General features: G+C 39.9%; 2 protein-coding genes across 3 annotated transcripts in view; one reads left to right on the top strand and one right to left on the bottom strand.

The window, feature by feature from the left end:
- The window catches only part of lima1a (LIM domain and actin binding 1a), a 115,177-nt gene extending 102,269 nt beyond the window's left edge, over positions 1-12,908 (bottom strand). Inside the window, exon 1 of the mRNA XM_069905920.1 lies at positions 12,801-12,908. The gene's annotated coding sequence lies outside the window, so the exon portion shown is untranslated. The remainder of the gene's footprint in view (positions 1-12,800) is intronic.
- A 125-nt stretch (positions 12,909-13,033) lies between these two features.
- Positions 13,034-21,272, top strand: part of csrnp2 (cysteine-serine-rich nuclear protein 2) — a 118,304-nt gene continuing 110,065 nt past the window's right edge. For both annotated transcript variants that reach the window (XM_069905892.1, XM_069905890.1), the window contains exons 1-2: positions 13,034-13,129; positions 14,075-14,148. The gene's annotated coding sequence lies outside the window, so the exon portion shown is untranslated. The remainder of the gene's footprint in view (positions 13,130-14,074; positions 14,149-21,272) is intronic.

Raw genomic sequence — 21,272 nt, 5'->3', positions numbered from 1 at the left:
GTAGAGTATGCCTTTATGTGTGCCAACCCCCGAGGTCACTATCAGTGGCCAGCCTGATCATTTCCTGTCGCCATGCTCAACTTGGCATTGGGGTACGAGCATGGAGGGGCGCACTTCTGGGCATTATGGCCCCATCTGTGGTGGTAGAAACAGTCATCGCTCTGGTTGAGCATGCATCGCGGCTACTGCTGGCAGAACCAATGGAGGGGAACCCCCTGGCCCAGAGGCTGAGCCGGAGGGCCGACAGCATAGATTGGTTGTATGAATATCGGGCTCTGCTGTGGGGTGCAGAAAATTCTGTCTGCTTTCTTAGCTACCAGGTGAACCAGTAACTGACTTTATTTGAATTTCACGCTTTAAGGGTACGAGCCACTTCCTGACCGGAACACGTTGGTGTGTGGGAGTGACGTCGACGCATTGCGGAGTCACTGCCTGCTCAGTGCTATGTGACCAGGAAATGGCGACATTACCTAGGCAATGCGTGTTACCAAACGCAGACTTCTCCTGAGAAGGGAAGGGGGCCCGCGGCATCTTGCGCTGACTGACTGGGGCAGCAATTTGACCCATCTAACCACACAATTCTAACCCGCTACAAACTGCTTTTTAAAAAAAATATAAACAGAGAGTGATGCTATAATACCATGTTCTTTGTCCACTGTCTAACTATTGGTTCAGTGTGAATGAATAAACCCAATTGCCAACAACATTTATCTGTAATTACACTGAAGTAAAGACAGCAAGTTATCAAACTGCCTGAAGAAGTTAAGGTAGAGATAGTTTAATATTTAAAATATCATGGAATTGAGTGCTATGGAGAACTAGTACAGAAGAGTTGAGGCATGAAGCAGATCAGCCACAATCATATTGAATGATGGGGCTGGCTTGAAAGGGCTTATTCATATTTTCTGGTGTCCAGTGTTACACAGACACAATGAGCAAAAGATGTGGTGCAAATTAGACTAATTAATTGGAGAACTTTTTCAAAGTGCTGTGCTGTGTCCCACCAACACAGTCAAAATTTGTAGAACTTAATGCCTCGGTGAAAACAATCAGAAACATTATCTTTAAAATACAAGTGCCTTCACCAAGATTGCGAAAATTGCTTAACTCTTTAGATGTCCAGCAACCTCAGCAAGAAAAATGTATGGTGTTCCTGGACACAACAATATTTATGGTATGCAACAACTATAAAAATCATTTTAAGCACCTGCCATTTAGGAATACAAAGTGAATTATTCAGGAATTAATGGCTTTCTAACCTCTTCCCAAACCTTCTGTTGAAATGGTGCTCCCATGAATCACTCACCAGGGTGATCTAGCTTGCAAATCTTAAAGCAAAATAGGGATGAGCACGGAGGAAACAAACATTGCCTAATACTAATCTGTCAAATCTGTATTAGTACCACTCCCACATTTTGCAAAGTCCTGTCAGCTTCCCAGTTGAAGTCAAAGAACTAAAAGTGGTTGCAGCTGCCGCTAAAAACCACCCATTTAGACATTCCTTAGAAGGGCCAAATTGGCCTGTTTCCGTGCTGTAATTGTTATATGGTTATTGAAACTTGAAAAATGCAGAGTACTTAGAAACTGATAACCAAACAGTGGAAATTCCAGGAACTCAATTGCTTCAGTTTTATGAACTGGCGATTCATATAAATGACACTTTATTGCAGTGCTACTAACTGCAGCAATACTCTTAACAAAGTCTTCTTGCACCTCAGGAGCTTTCTAGCACCCTTCTCGATGAGCTGGCTTACACAGGTGGCTGTCATTTCTGCCCCACATCCCCAAGGTGGACAACTCATCCATTTCTGTAAAGGGCAGCAAAATCCAGGGAGGGGAGAAAAAAAATTGACCATGAAAAGCACAAAATTACATCTTAGTTTTGCTGCTGTTTGATTTGCCAGACCCACAGGTGCTTTTTAGATGAAAGGTGGAAGCTGGAACAAGTATTAAGGTATACAAGACTACCTGCCAAGTTTCACAAAGTCCCTTGGTTAAACATCACTATTTAAGGCAGAGAACAACAAGTATTAACCAGCCCAGACTAGGAACTCTGACGAGGAGCTCTTCCTTCCCTCCCTATCCTGCCCTATAGTAAATGTCCTTACATCAGGTCATTTTTCCACACCTCCAAAGATGAAGGAGAGGTAGTGGGTGGATGGGAAGGCTGAAGGCGTGCTATAAATCACAGTCAGCAAATCTCCTGTGGCACGGTTGATGGAGCAGTTAGCGCAACGCCTTTACAATGCCAGCGATTGGGATTCGAATCCCACACTGCAAGGAGTTTGTATGTTCTCCCCATGTCTGTGTGGGTTTTTCCTGGGGGCTCTGGTTTCCTCCCACCATACAAAAAAATGGGATGTAGGTCAATTGGATGCAATTTGGCGGCATGGGCTCGTGGGCCGAAAAGACCTGTGACTCAATTTTTTAAAAATTCCTCTGCTGGATTATACAAAGCAAAGAACAGCAGAATCAGAATCACCAAAGACTCTTGCAAATTTTTGAAACTTGGCATTTCCCCCCCCTCAGGCAAACACTATTGATCCAGAAAAACCATCTGATAGACAAAATTATGTAACACCTTTGACAGTCTCAGGATGTTCCAAAGCCCTCTGCAACCACACAAGTAAGCAAACACAGCAAGACCCCTAAAGATGCAAGCACTCATGTGTTGCTACAATAGGTTACCCAAGGTCCAGGTCACTGAAGAACTCATTCACAATACTCCCTAAAAATGCAATGAGAACATCCACCCAAAATGGGAACTACGGAGGTCCCAAGTTTCATTGGAAAAAAAACACCATTTGCAACAATACAACATTCTCTCAGTGATGCACTGAAAAGTCGTCTGGTTCACATGCTCTATTCTCAAGAGTGGAGCATGAAACCACAACCATCAAGAAGCGTGTGGTTACCAGTGATGAATAGAGCAGTGATCTCACCTTTTGAGATGAATGCGACATAGGGCTGGAGTAGTTTGGGAGGAATTGAAATTAAATGAGAGATGATTGTAGGTGAGTTAATGCAAGGAAACATTCTGGATACATGGGAAGGTGGCAAGAACCCATGAATTTAATTTCAGTGGTTTCCACCCACTGATTTCTAAATTACATCTTGTTACTGTCATTGTGCCAAAAAACACTTCACATGCTTTATTGTCTATCATGTACAATTTAAGAAAATGATCCCTCTCATTTCCCAAATAATTGCCAAGTCAGAGAGGAAAAATATGAAAAAAAGCACAGTTGCATGACAGATTGAAGGAGAAGGTCACTTTGATTAAAAACTTCTCAGTCTTTCAAAAATGAAAAAGGCAAACTGGTTTTACAGCTTTGTTGCACAAGTAGAACATTTTTCAACTCTATGAAACAATTTTTGGCAGAACAACAAATCAAACCTTAAATATGCAATAACACAACTATTTTGGAGCCTAGTTTACTGCGCTGTCACACCAACAATGTTTCTATTCCTTGGAAGCTCACAAAATAATCCAAATGAATTAGAATCAGAATTTATTGTCATGAACTAGTCACAAAATTCATTGTTCATGACAATAAATTCTGATCCTGCCACCTTCTTCTCCCCCGATAGATGCTGATTCATACTGCAGTTGCTCATCCTATTGTCTAGTAAAGGAAGTTGGCTTTTTGAAGGAGAGAGACAGAAAAAAATCTTAGTTAAATCCAGTTCACCCCAAAAGATGATAACTTTACAGCAGAGATCAGTTGGTGAAATACTGGCCAATACCTGGCACCACATCCTTTTCTCGCCTTCCCAAGATCGTATTATATGGCGAGCTCTCCACTGGCCACCGTGACAGAGGTGCACCAAAGAAAAGGTACAAGGACTGCCTAAAGAAATCTCTTGGTGCCTGCCACATTGACCACCGCCAGTGGGCTGATAACGCCTCAAACCGTGCATCTTGGCGCCTCACAGTTTGGCGGGCAGCAGCCTCCTTTGAAGAAGACCGCAGAGCCCACCTCACTGACAAAAGGCAAAGGAGGAAAAACCCAACACCCAACCCCAACCAACCAATTTTCCCTTGCAACCGCTGCAATCGTGTCTGCCTGTCCCGCATCGGACTGGTCAGCCATAAACGAGCCTGCAGCTGACGTGGACTTTTTTACCCCCTCCATAAATCTTCGTCCGCGAAGCCAAGCCAAAGAAGAATCTAAACCACAAGTTAGCAGAAATAGAATCTTCAGCCCATTGAGTCTGCCCCAACATTTAATCAACCCCCTGTGCCAACAAATCCCACAGATTCACCACACTCTTTCTGAAGAAATTCCTCCACATCTCACTTCTAAGTGGACACCCTTCAATCTTGAAGTTGTGTCCTCTTGTCCTAGACTCACCCACCGTGGGACACAACTTTTCTATATCAACTCTGTCCAGGAATTATATATCCTGGACAGAGATTTATATATACATCCTGGACAGGGTTTCATACGTATATATCCTGGACAGGGTTTCATACGTATATATCCTGGACAGGGTTTCATACGTTAATATCCTGGACAGGGTTTCATACGTTAATATCCTGGACAGGATTTCATACGTATATATCCTGGACAGGGTTTCATACGTATATATCCTGGACAGGGTTTCATACGTATATATCCTGGACAGGGTTTCATACGTATATATCCTGGACAGGGTTTCATACGTATATATCCTGGACAGGGTTTCATACGTATATATCCTGGACAGGGTTTCATACGTATATATCCTGGACAGGGTTTCATACGTATATATCCTGGACAGGGTTTCATACGTATATATCCTGGACAGGGTTTCATACGTATATATCCTGGACAGGGTTTCATACGTATATATCCTGGACAGGGTTTCATACGTATATATCCTGGACAGGGTTTCATACGTATATATCCTGGACAGGGTTTCATACGTATATATCCTGGACAGGGTTTCATACGTATATATCCTGGACAGGGTTTCATACGTATATATCCTGGACAGGGTTTCATACGTATATATCCTGGACAGGGTTTCATACGTATATATCCTGGACAGGGTTTCATACGTATATATCCTGGACAGGGTTTCATACGTATATATCCTGGACAGGGTTTCATACGTATATATCCTGGACAGGGTTTCATACGTATATATCCTGGACAGGGTTTCATACGTATATATCCTGGACAGGGTTTCATACGTATATATCCTGGACAGGGTTTCATACGTATATATCCTGGACAGGGTTTCATACGTATATATCCTGGACAGGGTTTCATACGTATATATCCTGGACAGGGTTTCATACGTATATATCCTGGACAGGGTTTCATACGTATATATCCTGGACAGGGTTTCATACGTATATATCCTGGACAGGGTTTCATACGTATATATCCTGGACAGGGTTTCATACGTATATATCCTGGACAGGGTTTCATACGTATATATCCTGGACAGGGTTTCATACGTATATATCCTGGACAGGGTTTCATACGTATATATCCTGGACAGGGTTTCATACGTATATATCCTGGACAGGGTTTCATACGTATATATCCTGGACAGGGTTTCATACGTATATATCCTGGACAGGGTTTCATACGTATATATCCTGGACAGGGTTTCATACGTATATATCCTGGACAGGGTTTCATACGTATATATCCTGGACAGGGTTTCATACGTATATATCCTGGACAGGGTTTCATACGTATATATCCTGGACAGGGTTTCATACGTATATATCCTTGACAGGGTTTCATACGTATATATCCTGGACAGGGTTTCATACGTATATATCCTGGACAGGGTTTCATACGTATATATCCTGGACAGGGTTTCATACGTATATATCCTGGACAGGGTTTCATACGTATATATCCTGGACAGGGTTTCATACGTATATATCCTGGACAGGGTTTCATACGTATATATCCTGGACAGGGTTTCATACGTATATATCCTGGACAGGGTTTCATACGTATATATCCTGGACAGGGTTTCATACGTATATATCCTGGACAGGGTTTCATACGTATATATCCTGGACAGGGTTTCATACGTATATATCCTGGACAGGGTTTCATACGTATATATCCTGGACAGGGTTTCATACGTATATATCCTGGACAGGGTTTCATACGTATATATCCTGGACAGGGTTTCATACGTATATATCCTGGACAGGGTTTCATACGTATATATCCTGGACAGGGTTTCATACGTATATATCCTGGACAGGGTTTCATACGTATATATCCTGGACAGGGTTTCATACGTATATATCCTGGACAGGGTTTCATACGTATATATCCTGGACAGGGTTTCATACGTATATATCCTGGACAGGGTTTCATACGTATATATCCTGGACAGGGTTTTATACGTATATATCCTGGACAGGGTTTTATACGTATATATCCTGGACAGGGTTTCATACGTATATATCCTGGACAGAGTTTTATATGTATATATCCTGGACAGAGTTATATATATAGGACAAAAGCTGTCAAACGTACTGTGACAGAATATATAGATATGTTTTTCCACACACAAGCTTTAAATTAGCTTAAAAGCCAATTAACTAATAAATCATAAAATCTCAAATTTTCAATCAAAAGGACGAACTCCCATAAAATTTTACGAGTCCAGCAGATCCCAAAACCCAGTAGCAATCAATATTCACCAAGAGAAATGGTTACTTAAACAAAAGTTGCTTTTAATTATCTTTAAACATGAAAACAGAATCACACTTTAACTTAACTAACCTAATCTAACCCCCTTCTAATTCTAAGTGCAAGTGTATATAATGTGTGTGTAAGTTCAGAAAAGTTATTTGGTTCACAGTCCAATCTCACTTCTCATTCCTCCAAGTTCACTGGTTGCAGGAAATTCTTATACTATGCACAGGTTTTAACATTTATAAAGTTCACCAGACTTTGGTGCTTGAAAGGTATATGGTTACTGCTCAGGAAGGTTCCTTTTTAATCAGCCACTTCAGTATCTTGCTGATGAAACTTGCCCCCTCAGGGTTCTCCAGATGATAACGTCTTTCTTTCAGGTCACCACAGAGTTCCTTCTTGTTTTTCTTATTCTAAGTGAAACATTAGACAGCCAGTCCTCTCCTCTTGCATGAACCACAAGGGGTTTGACCAGGCTGAACTAAGAACTCACAACCCATTTTATACAAGCTTGCTAGTGTGTCTTGTTCCAGTCCCAGCTGCTGTTGCTGGCTGTAATACTGTAGAACTGTCTGTCTCTCTCTCTGAGAGAAAAAAGCCTGTTTGACACTCTCTGCTTGCAAAACCACATGACCCTCTTAGAACAGCAAGTTCCCTTCCAGACAATATGCGGCTCCAAAAAGATCTTTCATCTATTGCCTTTTTGTAAACAACAATCCATTAGTGAAGTCTCTTGGGCACTCTCTAGAGCTCTTTCAAAGGCTGTTGGGCCAATATATCCAGCATTAGCAGAGCTCCAGTATTTCAAATAAGATCTGTGTTAAAGTGTTTGTATGTAACCTACTCTAACAAACCTTTCCCAATTTATCTCCCAAAAACATTTCTATATACTCTGTCATATCTGCCTATTCTCCTAATCCATCCAACCCTTTCTGCAGCCTTCCTGTTTCCTTGACACTACCTGCTCCTTCACCTACCTTTGTATCATCTGTAAACTTGGTCGCAAAGCCATTAATTTCACAAACTAAATCATTAATAAACAAAAGAAAAAAGAAGTGGCTCCAACACCGACCCCTGTGGAACAGCAGAAGCAACTGGCAGCCAATCAGAATGTGATCCCTGTATTCTGACTCTCTGCTTCCTGCCACTCAGCTCGACCCACATTAGTATGTTTCCTGTTATACTATGGGCTCTTATCCTGTTAAATAGCCTCATGTGTTCAGTCTCTCAGCCACCTTTTGAAAATCTAGGCATACTACATCCACTGCATCTCCCTTACCCAGCCTGCTTGTCACCTTGCCAAAGAATTCCAACAGATTTGTCAAGCACAAGGAAACCATGCTGCCTTTGCCCTATCCTGTTATGTGCTTCCAAATCCTCTGTAACCTCATTCTTCAAAATCTATTCCAAACATTTTTCCAAACACTGACATCAGGATAATTGGTCTATAATTTCCTTTCTGTTGCTTCCCTCCCTTCTTGAATAATGGGGTGACATTTGGTATTTTCCAGACTGCCAGGACCATGCCAGAATCTATTGATTCCAGAAAGATCATTACTAAATGGTTCCATAATGTCTACTGCTACCTCTTTCAGGACCCAAGGTGCAATCCATCTGGTCCAGGAGACTTATCCACTGTTAGACCACTCGGCTTTCTGAGCACCTTCTCCTTTTAAATAGTAATTGTACTCATGTCCCTGGTACCCTTCAACATCTGGCACACTGCTGGTGCCTTTCACAGGGAAGACTGATGCAAAATACTCATTTAGTTCCAGTGCCATATCCTTATCTCCCATTATAATTTCTCTGGTGTCATTTTTATGTGGCCCTATATCTAGCTACTTTCATCTCTTTTTTATTCTTTATATACTTGAAAAGCTTTCTATATCTTTTGATATTATTTTCTAACCTAATTTCACACTTCATCTTTTCCCTCCTTACAAGTTCTTTTAGTTACCTTCTGTCAGCTTAAAAAAAACTTCACAATCCCCTCTCTTCCCATGACTTTTTGCTTTGACTACACTTGTCAGCCACAGTTGTGACATTTTTCCATTTGAATACGTCCCCTTTTTTTGTGTGTTTTTATCCTGCACCTTCCCCATTTCTTACTAGTGCTTCCTTCCAATCTATTCTGGCCAGTTCCTCTCTCATGCCACTGGAATTCCCTTTACTTCACTGAAATATCAACATCCGACTTCAGTTTCTCCTTGTTAAAATCAATCTCAAATTGAACTTAATCAAATTGTGATCACTGCCCCCCCCCCCCCTTTAAACTTTCTAATCACCTCTGGTGCATTACACAACACCCAATCCAGTACAACCGATCCCCTTGTGGGCTCATCAACAAGCTGCTCTTGCGAACAATGAGAAGGGAACAGGAAGAACAGTACATGCAACTTGGGCATGTGAGAAAGTGGAAAAGTTTTGGGAAGATCTAAATCAGGTATTAAATAAAATCACAAAAAGCAACATACCAAAAAATCCAGAGATCTTTCTTCTAAGTAATATAAGAAGTAAAGAACTTGGACTCGATTTGGATGGAGCACAAAAAAGATTTATTATGATAGCCTTAGCTGTAGCAAAAAATGTATTATGTCAACCTGGAAATTAGAAGATAGCCTGAGAATACAGCAATGGTACATAGAAATGAATAAATGTATTCCATTGGAAAAAATAACATACAATTTAAGAAATAACATCACAGTATTCGAACAAATTTGGGAACTGTACATGGAACACAATAGAGAAGTCCTACCGCGGACCTCCACCACCTAAAATGACAGAAGGAGAAGAAGACGAAATGAACTGACCCAGTGTGTAAAAGTAGATGACACAAATTTCTTGTTTATTTTCATTGTGTGATGACATTGTTTAATGGGTTTAATGTATCATATATTTTGAACGTTGAGTGTGTGGGGAGGGGAGGGTGAAGGAGGGAGGGGGAAAAGGGGAGAAAATGACACTGTGTATATTCAAGAGGGAAATGTTTGTGTGTATTTTGGTCAGAATGGTTGATAGTGTGAAAAATAAAAAAAATTTAAAAAAACAAGCTGCTCTTAAAAAAGCCATTTCATAGGCATTCTAGAAACTCTCTCTCGAGATCCAGTCCCAACCTGGTTTTCCAAATCTACTTGCATGTTAAAATCCCTCATGACTAATGTAACATTGCCCTTGTGAAATACCTTTTTTATCTGCTGTTGCAAATTTCTGTCCACATCCCAGCTACTGTTTGGAGGTCTGTATATAACAGCCAACAGGGTATTTTTACCCTTGCCATTTCTTAACTCAATCCTACATCACCACTTTCTAAGGATTTAATGTTGTTCCGTACCAACAGGCTCATGCCACCCCCCCCCCCCTTACCTGCCTATCCTTTCAATACACTGTATCCTTGGACATTCAGCTCCTAATGACATCCATCCTTTAGCCATAACTCAGTGATGGCCACAACATCACACCTGCCAATCTGTAGCTGTACTAAAGTCATCCACTTTATTTCTTATGCTGTGTTCATTTCAGCTCTTTATTTGTTACATTTGACTGTGTCATTGCTGCATTGCAACACATCTCCATGTCCAGACAAACTACGTACCAGCTGTCCCTATTTGTGTGCCAACCATCTCTTCCTCTGTTTCTTTTCTGTTCATATCCCCCTGTAAATCTAGTTTAAACACCCCCCCCCCCCCGGCAACACCTCCAAGTCGCATAAGCAAACCTCCCTGCCAGGATATTGGTTCCCCTCAAGTTCAGGTGCAACTTTCAGTCAAATTGCACCTGACATCCAAAGTGCTTTAAGTGTAATCAATGTTCCATTAAAAAATGGGAGAGTAGTTAGTTTGCACAAACACAGAAGCTGGTTATACCAACCTTTGTGGAAGAGGGAGAGATATTTTGCCAGATAGGTCATTAACCAGACAGGCAATTAAGCAGGTAAACATAGAAACTCCCACAAAAGTCAGCACCTCCTCAGTAAAACATCAACACAGAATGAAGTTTGAACCCATTGGCTGAGGTTACTTTAATACAGTTGGGCTGTAACTTTTAAAAAATTGTAGTTTGGTGTCATACTCCAGCATCTGGCACAATGCATCCTTAAGTTAACAATTTCTGAGACTGACTCAGCAGAAAAAGGTGAGAAGGATTTCAAGTCAACAGTAATACTAAACCATTATTTTCAAGCCAAGTCATTGCATGGGGAATAACCAGACTGATCTTGACAAGATGTTGAGACACTAAATTAGAGCATCTAACCTGCTGTTACACCATGTAATCTTGTGATTTGTGCCATTTCACCAAATGGGAACAGAACCTTGTAAAAACTTTTAATCATGGTTCTCAGAGACTGGTTCTTTCCTTCCTGCTCAATCAAATAAAAGGGGCAGCAGTAAGAAAAATAGTTCATCTTATTTGCTCAATTTAACAAGCTACTGTATTGCAAAGTCACATTCTTAAAATCTAATTTCTTTGTGGACTTCAGGAGGACCAGGAACATCAACAGCTCTGTTGTGGAGAGAACCAAGTTACTTGCAGTCCACTTAATTAGTGATCTATCATGGACACTCAACATCTCCTCACTGGTCAGGAAGGCACAACAGCAACTGCACTTCCTGAAAAGACTGAAGTGGGCAAGGCTACTATTATGTCAACCTTCTTTCGGAGCTGTTGAGAGCGTCTTTTCTGACTGCATCACAGTGTGGTATGATTGCTGTGGAGAAATGGATCGGAGGTCAATCCACAGGACCATAAGAGTGGCAGAGAGGATGACCGGAATCTCTCCACCACCCCCCCCCCCCCCCCCCCCCCATCGACGTGATCTATCCGGATCGTTGTCTGAAGAGGGTGTGCAAAATCATTGAGGACCCCTTTCACCCTGCATTGTTCAGCTGCTCCCATCGGGGAAGAAATCCAGGAGTATCAGCGCCAGCACCACCAGGCTGAGGGAACAGCTTCTTCCCACGAGCAGTGAGAATGGTGAACTACTAAAGGAACTGCTCACACACTAACTCTCTGAGACTCATATTTACAAAACAATATATACGCGTGTATAGGAATACTTATCCTGCGCATGTATTGTGTGTCTGTATATGTATTATGTCTGGTTGGGTGTCTGCGTGTTTTGCACCGAGGACTGGAGAAGGCTGTACTTGGGTTGTACTTGTGCAATCAGATGACCAGAAACAACTTCCAAGTTACTTAACGCGTGTAAAATTTGCTTCTCTTGGTTCTACCGGAATTACACACATTGAAACCCGACTTTCACTTTGGAATGTTCTGACAGAACAACCTACAGAAAGGCACACAGGGTGGCAACTTGATGACACCGACACTTGAGCGATCTGGTGCACAGTGACACCAAGCACCATTCACCACGATGCCCTTCCTTGGTATAAAAACCCTCACAGCTTTCTGCTGGGGGGGGGGGGGGGGAAATATTAAAATTCAAAAAGACATTTTTGAAGTTTATCTCAGTCAATGCAAAAAGGTCACGACCAGATCGATTTCAGCTTTGCAATCAACTTACAACAGTTCAACAACCGACCACAATTCAGCACCACAGGGAGGCAACAAATCCCCAGGAAAAATATGGCAATTCAGCAGAGCGGCTGTAAAAGTTTAATACAAGCACTAACATAAATAAGGCAATAAAAGAGCGAGAATAAACAGGAGCAAAGCCCCGAAGTAACAAGTAGCAAAGTCTGTTTCACTTGTTAACAAATACAAACCTGGAGAAGCCCAGCCGTGCCAAGGTTAAAAGGCTTCACCAGTTGGGACCACACTCGTTTGGGGTTTTACTTTTGATTATGGAAAAGTTTTTCTTCTCCCGGAGGGAGAAGTTCATCGAAGTTCTGACCCGAGAAGCAGGAATTCGAGATTGAAGTAAAAATAAAGCGAGGTACAATGGAACTCACCTTCATCAACGGATTAGTGTTTACAGGGAGACTGGAATTACATTACAATTTAGAAACAGCCACTTAATAAAAAGAAGAAGAAATTACGCTGTCGTTGAGGAACACAGAGAAGCTGGAGCCCCCATTTCCAGCCGAGAGGGCGGCTTGACCCCTTCCCCTGCCCAACAAGTGGCTGACACCAACATCAGACACTTGCAATTTTTTTTAAAGCTGGCTTGTTTCACCTCACCTTCTGCTCTCCAAGTGGCGACCAGCAATTCAGCCGCAGATCGCTCCACGCCCGCACGCCGCGGACACCTGTCGCCGCTGCCAAGTTGCACAGGCAAAAAAAAATGACCTCAGCGCTCGCGAGTCAAGGAGCCGTCGGCTTTGAGTCCTCCGAGCCTGCAGGGGGCGCTGAAGCAACTGGGTTGAAAAGTCCGGGGGGGGGGGGGGGGCGAGAGACACTCCCACGTCGTCCTCCTAGCCTGCAGGAGGCGCAGCAGGCCGGCAATCTGCAGCTCGACCTCTGACGACAGTGGACCATCCAGGATTGGGATATCAGAATCAGAATTTAGGGTAAAGGCTCCACTAATGTCATTGTAACACTACATTTAGAATGAAACCTCCATGAAATGGAGACAGAGAGTGTCCAGCGCCCCTCACAGAAACGAGGCCCACTGAGGAACGAACTCATGACTCCTGGTTTACAAGATCAGTGCTCAAACCACTGAGCTATCGGAGAAATTCGGTGTGTTTTTTTTGGGGGGAACGTTTGCATCATCGTGCAAACATTCAAATTATAAACCATCTTACAACATTGCTAAAAAAAAATTTAAATAACAGTGCACGAAAAGTAAGGCTATTTCGGTAGTTTGGCCGCTTGCTGGCTGCAGTCACATTGGTGCAGTTTATTTTGGAAAATCATGGGATTGTAGGAATGGAAGATCATGGAGGGAGACCATTTGTCCCGTGATGTGAATGTAGGCTACAGAGAAAAAAAATTATCCAGCCTCATTTCATTACCCAAATCTCAATCTAAAATTTAAAAAAACACAATGCAGAGGAAACTCAACAGTTCAACCATGTACTTTATATATCACCGATAAAGATACATAACCAAGCTTGAGCCCTTCATTGATGGATGAAAAACATAGATAGCCAAGAAAAATGATGGGGCCTCAGACGCCTGCCTACATTTTGTCGTACCTTGATGAAGGGCTCAAGCCCAAAATATTGGTTCTGTATCTATCTGTGATATATAAAGTTCACTGTTTGACCAGCTGAGTTTCTCCAGTATCGTGTGTTTACTTCAACCACAGTGTCTGCAGACTTTCATGTTTTACTCCTCTCAATCTAAGTTACTGGACAGTTAGTGTTCATCCTTTTAAATATGATGAGGGGGTGCTGTCTTACGATCAAAATATGAAGTTGTAGAACCCCACCAATATCTGAGAGAAAATATTTTCATCCACTCCCCTCTAATGCTTCCAAGTTATGACTTTAAATATTTCTGGTCTACAGGAGAATCACATTGAATGACGATTACCTTTAACTGAACCAAGAACCAGCCTTCATTGAAAATTTTTTAACAAAAGGTATATACAGAATAAAAGTTTTAAAATGAAAAACATATTTTGTAAAAGTAACCAAAAGATGCTCAGTCAACTACTGAATGAGACTCACAGCAATTTCAAACTCAAAGTAGATTTATTTCAATAAATGTTCAAGATTCAATTTATTGCCATGTAATAAAAATCGTGTCAAAATAGTGCACAAAATAGCCTTTAGTCAGGTTTACCATTGGCAGAAATTGCCCAAAGTGCCTTACAGTCAGAGAAACAGAAGCAAAAGAGAGCCCCCCCCCCCCCCTGAATCACTGGGAGTCTGTAGATTTGACTCCAGCGCTTCCGCAGCCACACAAAGTCTAGTCTAAACCCGAGCTTCAGATTCTAAACTCCGACACGATTAGGAACCCTTCAGTGCCTCTCACATTCCGATTCCGATAGCCTCCAGCAGTCCACAGCCTGGTGTGAATCCCTTGAACGCAGGTGCCAGTAGCCCACAGCCTGCATGGGTTCCTCTCCTCAAGTCGCCAACATCCCACTGCCTTCATGGTTCCTTCAGGTGCAGAGTCCCTCACTGGTCCACTGCCATGGTCACTGTCCTGTGCGTCATCTCCTCTGCTTCTCTTTCTCCGTTTTCTGCACCAGTCCTCCACTTCCCTGGAGTCTGCAACCACTCATGGTTGCTGCCGATCACAGATGCTGCCATCTTGGGCCCAGATGGTCGCGGGATTTTAAATAACAGGCCATTTAAAGACTGTACAGAGCTGAGGGCAGGCGGTCTGGGCGGTTGGACCCTGTGGGATCGCTGTGTCTCAACTCACGTTTTTGTAGTCAGTTTGTTTACAGGTGCACATTGAGTACAGTTTTTTTTTTGCACTGGTGATTCTGCCTTGCCTGCAGGAAAAAGGATCTCAGGGTTGTATGTGATGTCATGCATGTACTCTGACAATAAATCTGCATTCTAAGTTTATTTGTCTGTGAGCAGACCAACAGGTTATTTCTAACATCCATAAAGTTGTATAAAAAGCATAATAACAGAGTACAGGATTGCAATGGAAAGAAACATCAATCAACACCAAACAAGAGTTTGCTAGGGTCTCTAGTGTTGAATAGTAGTCTAAAATGGATGCCTTTGGCATCCAGGTGTTCTTGGGCCAAGTAGGGAGATGGCATCTGCCAATATTAATACCAAACACTTTAATACTGTGGAATATTTTTATACTAACTGCAACCAAAATAAATGTACTGGGTCAACCACATGGAACATCTTTAAGTGTCTGCATTTGAGCAAATTGCTTTGCAGGACCAAAATTTGAACTAAAACAGGAATAATGAGGATTAATCTAAATGGTAAGATTTAAGATTCCACTTATTGGCATGTGCATCGAATACTCAAAAATCTTTTTCTTTTGTTTGCGCTGTAAAGGCACAGAAAGAGGTGCTACCAGTCTGGAGAACAGATTCAGATTTTCAGATTTCAGATTTATTGTCACTTGGAAGCATTAGAGGGGAGTGGAATCACATACAATCCTGAGATTCCTTTTTCCTGCGGGCCAGGCAGAATTACCACTAATCGGTAGGCAATAGGGAATTCAATCGGTAGAGGAACAAACGGGTGGTTCTAGACTGGAGTTTGTGATGGTATGTTCCCTTCCTCCTGCCAGTGTCAAGGATTTCACTGAACTGGTGCAGAGTATCTTGAAAGAGGAAGATGAAGAAGTTGTGGTCCACATTTGTACTCTTGATGCTGGTGGAACGTGGGGTGATGTCCTGCAAACAGATTTTAGGGAGATAGGAAAGAGTTTAAAAAGTTAGGTCTCAAAGGTTGACATGGAATTTACTGCTTTCCATTAAACTTGCTTGCCTTTTCTTCCCTCTCCCCCCTTTTCCTGTCTGATAGGCTCTATCAATGACTCCAAAGCCGTAGGGTGAGGAACAAGAGGCTTGATTACACTTTAGACTTGGAGCTGGCCTGCTGCTCGACTGAGGACAGGGAGAGTGAAGTCGAACTTTATTCCAGAGTCACAAGGGGAGGAGTTACCAGGGAGCAAGTCACCAGTGGGGGATGGGCCAGCTACCCATCAGCAGTTACGTATTCGTAGCACCACACTGTCTTTCCAGTTCTTTCACCCACACAGCCCTATCATCCCCCTCCCTCTCAGTGCTGCTGTCCCCTCCCTCCTTTCTCCACCTATTAACTCCTACTCCCTCCTACTCTTTTGTTCGGATGCTTGCCAGAATTTTCTCAGTTGGTTCTGTATTTTTAACTTTGGTACATAAAGGACACTGTTTGACCTGCTGAGTTTCTCCAGCATTTTGTGTTTTTACTTAATCCCTGGTGTCTACAGATTTTTGTGATTTACTTAAGATCTCAAAGTTGGTCATTTCAGGATTATTCCCATGCTCTTTGCCAACAATTACTGAAGTAGAAGAATAGAGCAAATGAATGCATGGCTGAAGTGAAAATATCTGTTAGTGGCATGAGCGATTGATAGAATTTTATATTACGTTTGTAAATGGTAACGTTCAATCTGAAACCAGGGCTTTCAATTGAAACAATAGAAGCCATGAAGGTGCAGGATGATAAGATTGGAGTAGATTTCGAAATTACATTACAGGGCATGACAGTGGACAGGCAATGGTTAGGATTTAAAGAAATAAAGATGATTTGCAACAAATATATGTTCCTTTAAGGTCCACAAATGCAATAAAATGTGGTCCAACTCTGTATTAAAAGAGAGATTAAAGATAATAGTAAATCGAATGAAAAGGGTTATAAAGTCTACTGGAAAAGTTGTAAGCCTACAGATTGGGATCATTTTAGAATTCAGCCAAGGATGAAGAAGATGTTGAAACATGAAAGAAAGATAGAATGTGAGAGTAAACTGCTGAGAAACATGAAAAAAAACATTATATAGAAGTCCAGAAAGAAAAAGACAAATGAGGGCCCCTTGTAGGCAGAGACAGAAAGAATTGTCAGATTTCAGATTTATTGTCAGAGTACATTCAGGACATCACATACGACCCTGAGATTCCTTCTTTCCTGCGGGTGAGGCAGAATTACCACTAAATGGTAGTGCAAACACAAAACTGTACTCAATGTTTTTTTTTATAATTTTTTATTTTTCACACCATAAATCACATTAGCCATGATACACACTTTTTCCTTTTCACACATATACAGTGACATTTTCTACCCCCCCCCCCCCTCCTCCCAACCCACCCCCCCCCCCCCATCCATTTAAGGTATACAATCTAGGATACATTAAACCAGTCAGACAATGTTGTCACTCAACAAAAAAAAACACCAGAAATTCTACTGAGTCCATTCTTTTCTTTCCTTCTCCTTCCAGAAACTTAGGTAATGATTGTTCCCGGTAGGTTTTCGCTATTGTATTTAATGTAAGGCTCCCATATTTGTTCGAATATTTCAATATTATTTCTTAAACTATATGTTATTTTTTCTAATGGAATACATTTATTCATTTCTATATACCATTGTTGTATTTTCAAATTATCTTCCAATTTCCAGGTTGACATAATACATTTTTTTGCTACTGCTAGAGCTATCTTAACAAATCTTTTTTGTGCATCCTCCAAATCAATTCCAAATTCTTTGTTTTTTATGTTACTTAGGAGAAAGATCTCTGGATTCTTTGGTATATTGTTTTCTGTTATTTTATTTAATATCTGGTTGAGATCTTCCCAAAATTTTTCTACTTTCTCACATGTCCAGATTGCATGAATTGTTGTTCCCATTTCTTTTTTACATCGAAAACATCTATCAGATACTGTTGGGTCCCATTTATTTAACTTTTGAGGTGTAATGTATAGTCTGTGTATCCAGTTATATTGTATCATACGTAGCCTCGTATTTATTGTATTTCTCATCGTTCCAGAACATAATTTCTCCCATGTTTCCTTTTTTATCTTTATATTTAAATCTTGTTCCCATTTTTGCTTAGTTTTACCATTTGTTTCCTCATTCTCCTTTTCTTGCAGTTTAATATACATATTTGTTATAAATCTTTTGATTATCATTGTATCTGTAATCACATATTCAAGGTTACTTGCCTCTGGCAAACTCAAACTGCTTCCTAATTTATCCTTCAAGTAGGATCTCAATTGGTAATATGCCAGCGCTGTATCTCCAGTTATATTGTACTTATCTTTCATTTGTTCAAAGGATAAGAATCTATTTCCTGAAAAACAATTTTCTATTCTTTTAATCCATTCTTTTCCCCATTCTCTAAAGGAAAGGTTATCTATTGTAAAAGGGAGTAACTTGTTTTGCGTCAATATTAGTTTTGGTAATTGATAATTTGTTTTATTTCTTTCTACATGAATCTTCTTCCAAATATTGAGGAGATGATGTAATACTGGAGAACTTCTATGTTGTACCAATTTTTCATCCCATTTATATAATATGTGTTCAGGTATCTTATCCCCTATTTTATCTAATTCTAATCTCGTCCAGTCTGGTTTTTCCCTTGTTTGATAAAAATCTGACAGGTATCTTAATTGTGCGGCTCTATAATAATTTTTAAAGTTTGGCAGTTGTAAGCCTCCTTGTTTATACCATTCTGTTAATTTATCTAGTGCTAACCTCGGTTTCCCCCCTCTCCATAAAAATTTCCTTATTATTTTCTTTAACTCCTTGAAGAATTTTTCTGTCAGTTGTATTGGCAATGCCTGAAATAAATATAATATCCTTGGAAAAATGTTCATTTTAATACAGTTTATCCTTCCTATTAGTGTTAGTGGTAAATCTTTCCAATGCTCTAAATCGTCCTGTAATTTTTTCATTAGTGGATAATAATTGAGTTTATATAGTTAGCTGAGATTTTTGTTTATTTGTACACCTAGGTATCTTATTGCCTGCATTTGCCATCTAAATGGAGATTCCTTCTTAAATTTTGAGAAATCCGCATTATTCATAGGCATTGCTTCACTTTTATTTACGTTTATCTTGTAACCCGACACTTCTCCATATTCCTTCAATTTCTTATATAATTCTTTTATTGATAGTTCTGGTTCTGTTAAGTACACTATAACATCATCCGCAAATAGACTGATTTTATATTTCTTGTCTTCTATTTTTATTCCTTTTATATTATTATCTATTCTTATCAATTCTGCTAGTGGTTCTATAGCTAACGCAAACAATAAAGGTGATAGTGGGCATCCCTGCCGCGTTGACCTGCTTAAGTTAAATTGCTTTGATACATGTCCATTTACTGTCACTTTCGCTAACGGTCCCTTATATAATGCTTTAATCCAATTAATATACTTCTCCGGTAAACTGAATGTTTGCAATACTTTGAACAAATAATTCCATTCTACTCTGTCAAAGGCCTTCTCTGCGTCTAAAGCAACTGCTACTGTAGGTGCTTTATTTCCTTCTACTGCATGAATTAAGTTAATAAATTTACAAATATTGTCTGTTGTGCATCTTTTTTTGATAAATCCAGTTTGGTCTAAATTTACCATTTTCGGTACATGCTCTGCTAATCTGTTTGCTAATAGTTTAGCTATTATCTTATAATCTGTGTTTAGTTAAGATATTGGTCTATATGACGCTGGTGAGAGTGGATCTTTCCCTTGCTTTAGTATTACTGTAATTATTGCAGTTTTACATGAATCTGGTAAGCTTTGTGTTTCATCAATCTGGTTGATTACATCCAGGAGGGGCGGAATTAATAAGTCTTTAAATGTTTTGTAGAATTCTATTGGGAATCCGTCCTCTCCTGGTGTCTTATTATTTGGTAATTTTTTTATTATCTCTTGTATTTCTATTATTCCAAATGGTTGTGTTAATTTATTTTGTTCCTCTATTTGTAGTTTTGGTAGTTCAATTTTAGTCAGAAATTCATCTATTTTCCCTTCTTTCCCTTCGTTTTCAGTTCAGTATAATTGTTCATAAAATTCTCGAAAGTTTTCCTTAATTTCTTTTGGATTATATGTAATTTGGTTGTCTTTTTTCCTTGATGCCAATACCATTTTCTTAGCTTGTTCTGTCTTAAGCTGCCATGCTAGGATTTTGTGCGTTTTTTCACCCAGTTCATAATATTTCTGTTTTGTCTTCATTATATTCTTCTCCACCTTATATGTTTGTAGTGTTTCATATTTTATTTTTTTATCCGCCAATTCTCTTCTTTTAGTTGTATCTTCCTTCATTGCTAATTTTTTTTCTATATTTACTATTTCCTTTTCCAACTGCTCTGTTTCCTGATTATAGTCCTTCTTCATCTTGGTTACATAACTTATTATTTGCCCTCTAATGAATGCTTTCATTGCATCCCATAGTATAAACTTATCTTCCACTGATTCCGTATTTATTTCAAAATACATTTTTATTTGTTTTTCAATAAATTCTCTAAAATCCTGCCTTTTAAGTAATATGGGGTTTAATCTCCATCTATACATTCTTGGAGGGATGTCCTCTAGCTTTACTGTCAATATTAAGGGTGAATGGTCCGATAGTATTCTAGCTTTATATTCTGTTTTTCTTACTCTATCTTGCATACTAGCTGATAACAAAAATAGGTCTATTCTTGAGTATGTTTTATGTCTAGCCGAGTAATATGAATATTCCTTTTCTTTTGGGTGTTGTTTCCTCCATATATCCAAAAGTTGCATTTCTTCCATTGATTTAATTATAAATTTGGTTACTTTGTTCTTTCTGTTAATTTTTTTCCCAGTTTTATCCATATTTGAATCCAAATTCAGGTTGAAATCCCCTCCTATTAATATGTTCCCTTGCGTATTTGCTACCTTCAAAAAGATATCTTGCATAAACTTTTGATCTTCTTCGTTAGGTGAATATACATTGAGTAGATTCCAAAACTCCGAATATATCTGACATTTTATCATTACATATCTCCCTGCTGGATCTATTATTTCCTCTTCTATTTTAAATGGCACATTTTTACTAATTAATATAGCCACTCCTCTTGCTTTTGAATTATACGAAGCTGCTGTTACATGTCCTACCCAATCTCTCTTTAATTTCTTGTGTTCCAATTCAGTTAAGTGTGTTTTTTGCACAAATGCTATACCAATTTTTTCTTTTTTCAGTAAATTTAGCAGTTTCTTCCTTTTAATTTGATTATGTATTCCATTAATATTTAAAGTCATATAGTTCAACGTAGCCA

Source organism: Narcine bancroftii, chromosome 12 (assembly GCF_036971445.1).
Source record: "Narcine bancroftii isolate sNarBan1 chromosome 12, sNarBan1.hap1, whole genome shotgun sequence".
Lineage (NCBI taxonomy): Eukaryota > Metazoa > Chordata > Chondrichthyes > Torpediniformes > Narcinidae > Narcine > Narcine bancroftii.
Note: the sequence above shows the minus strand (reverse complement) of the source record. Positions and strands in the feature narration are given on the sequence as shown.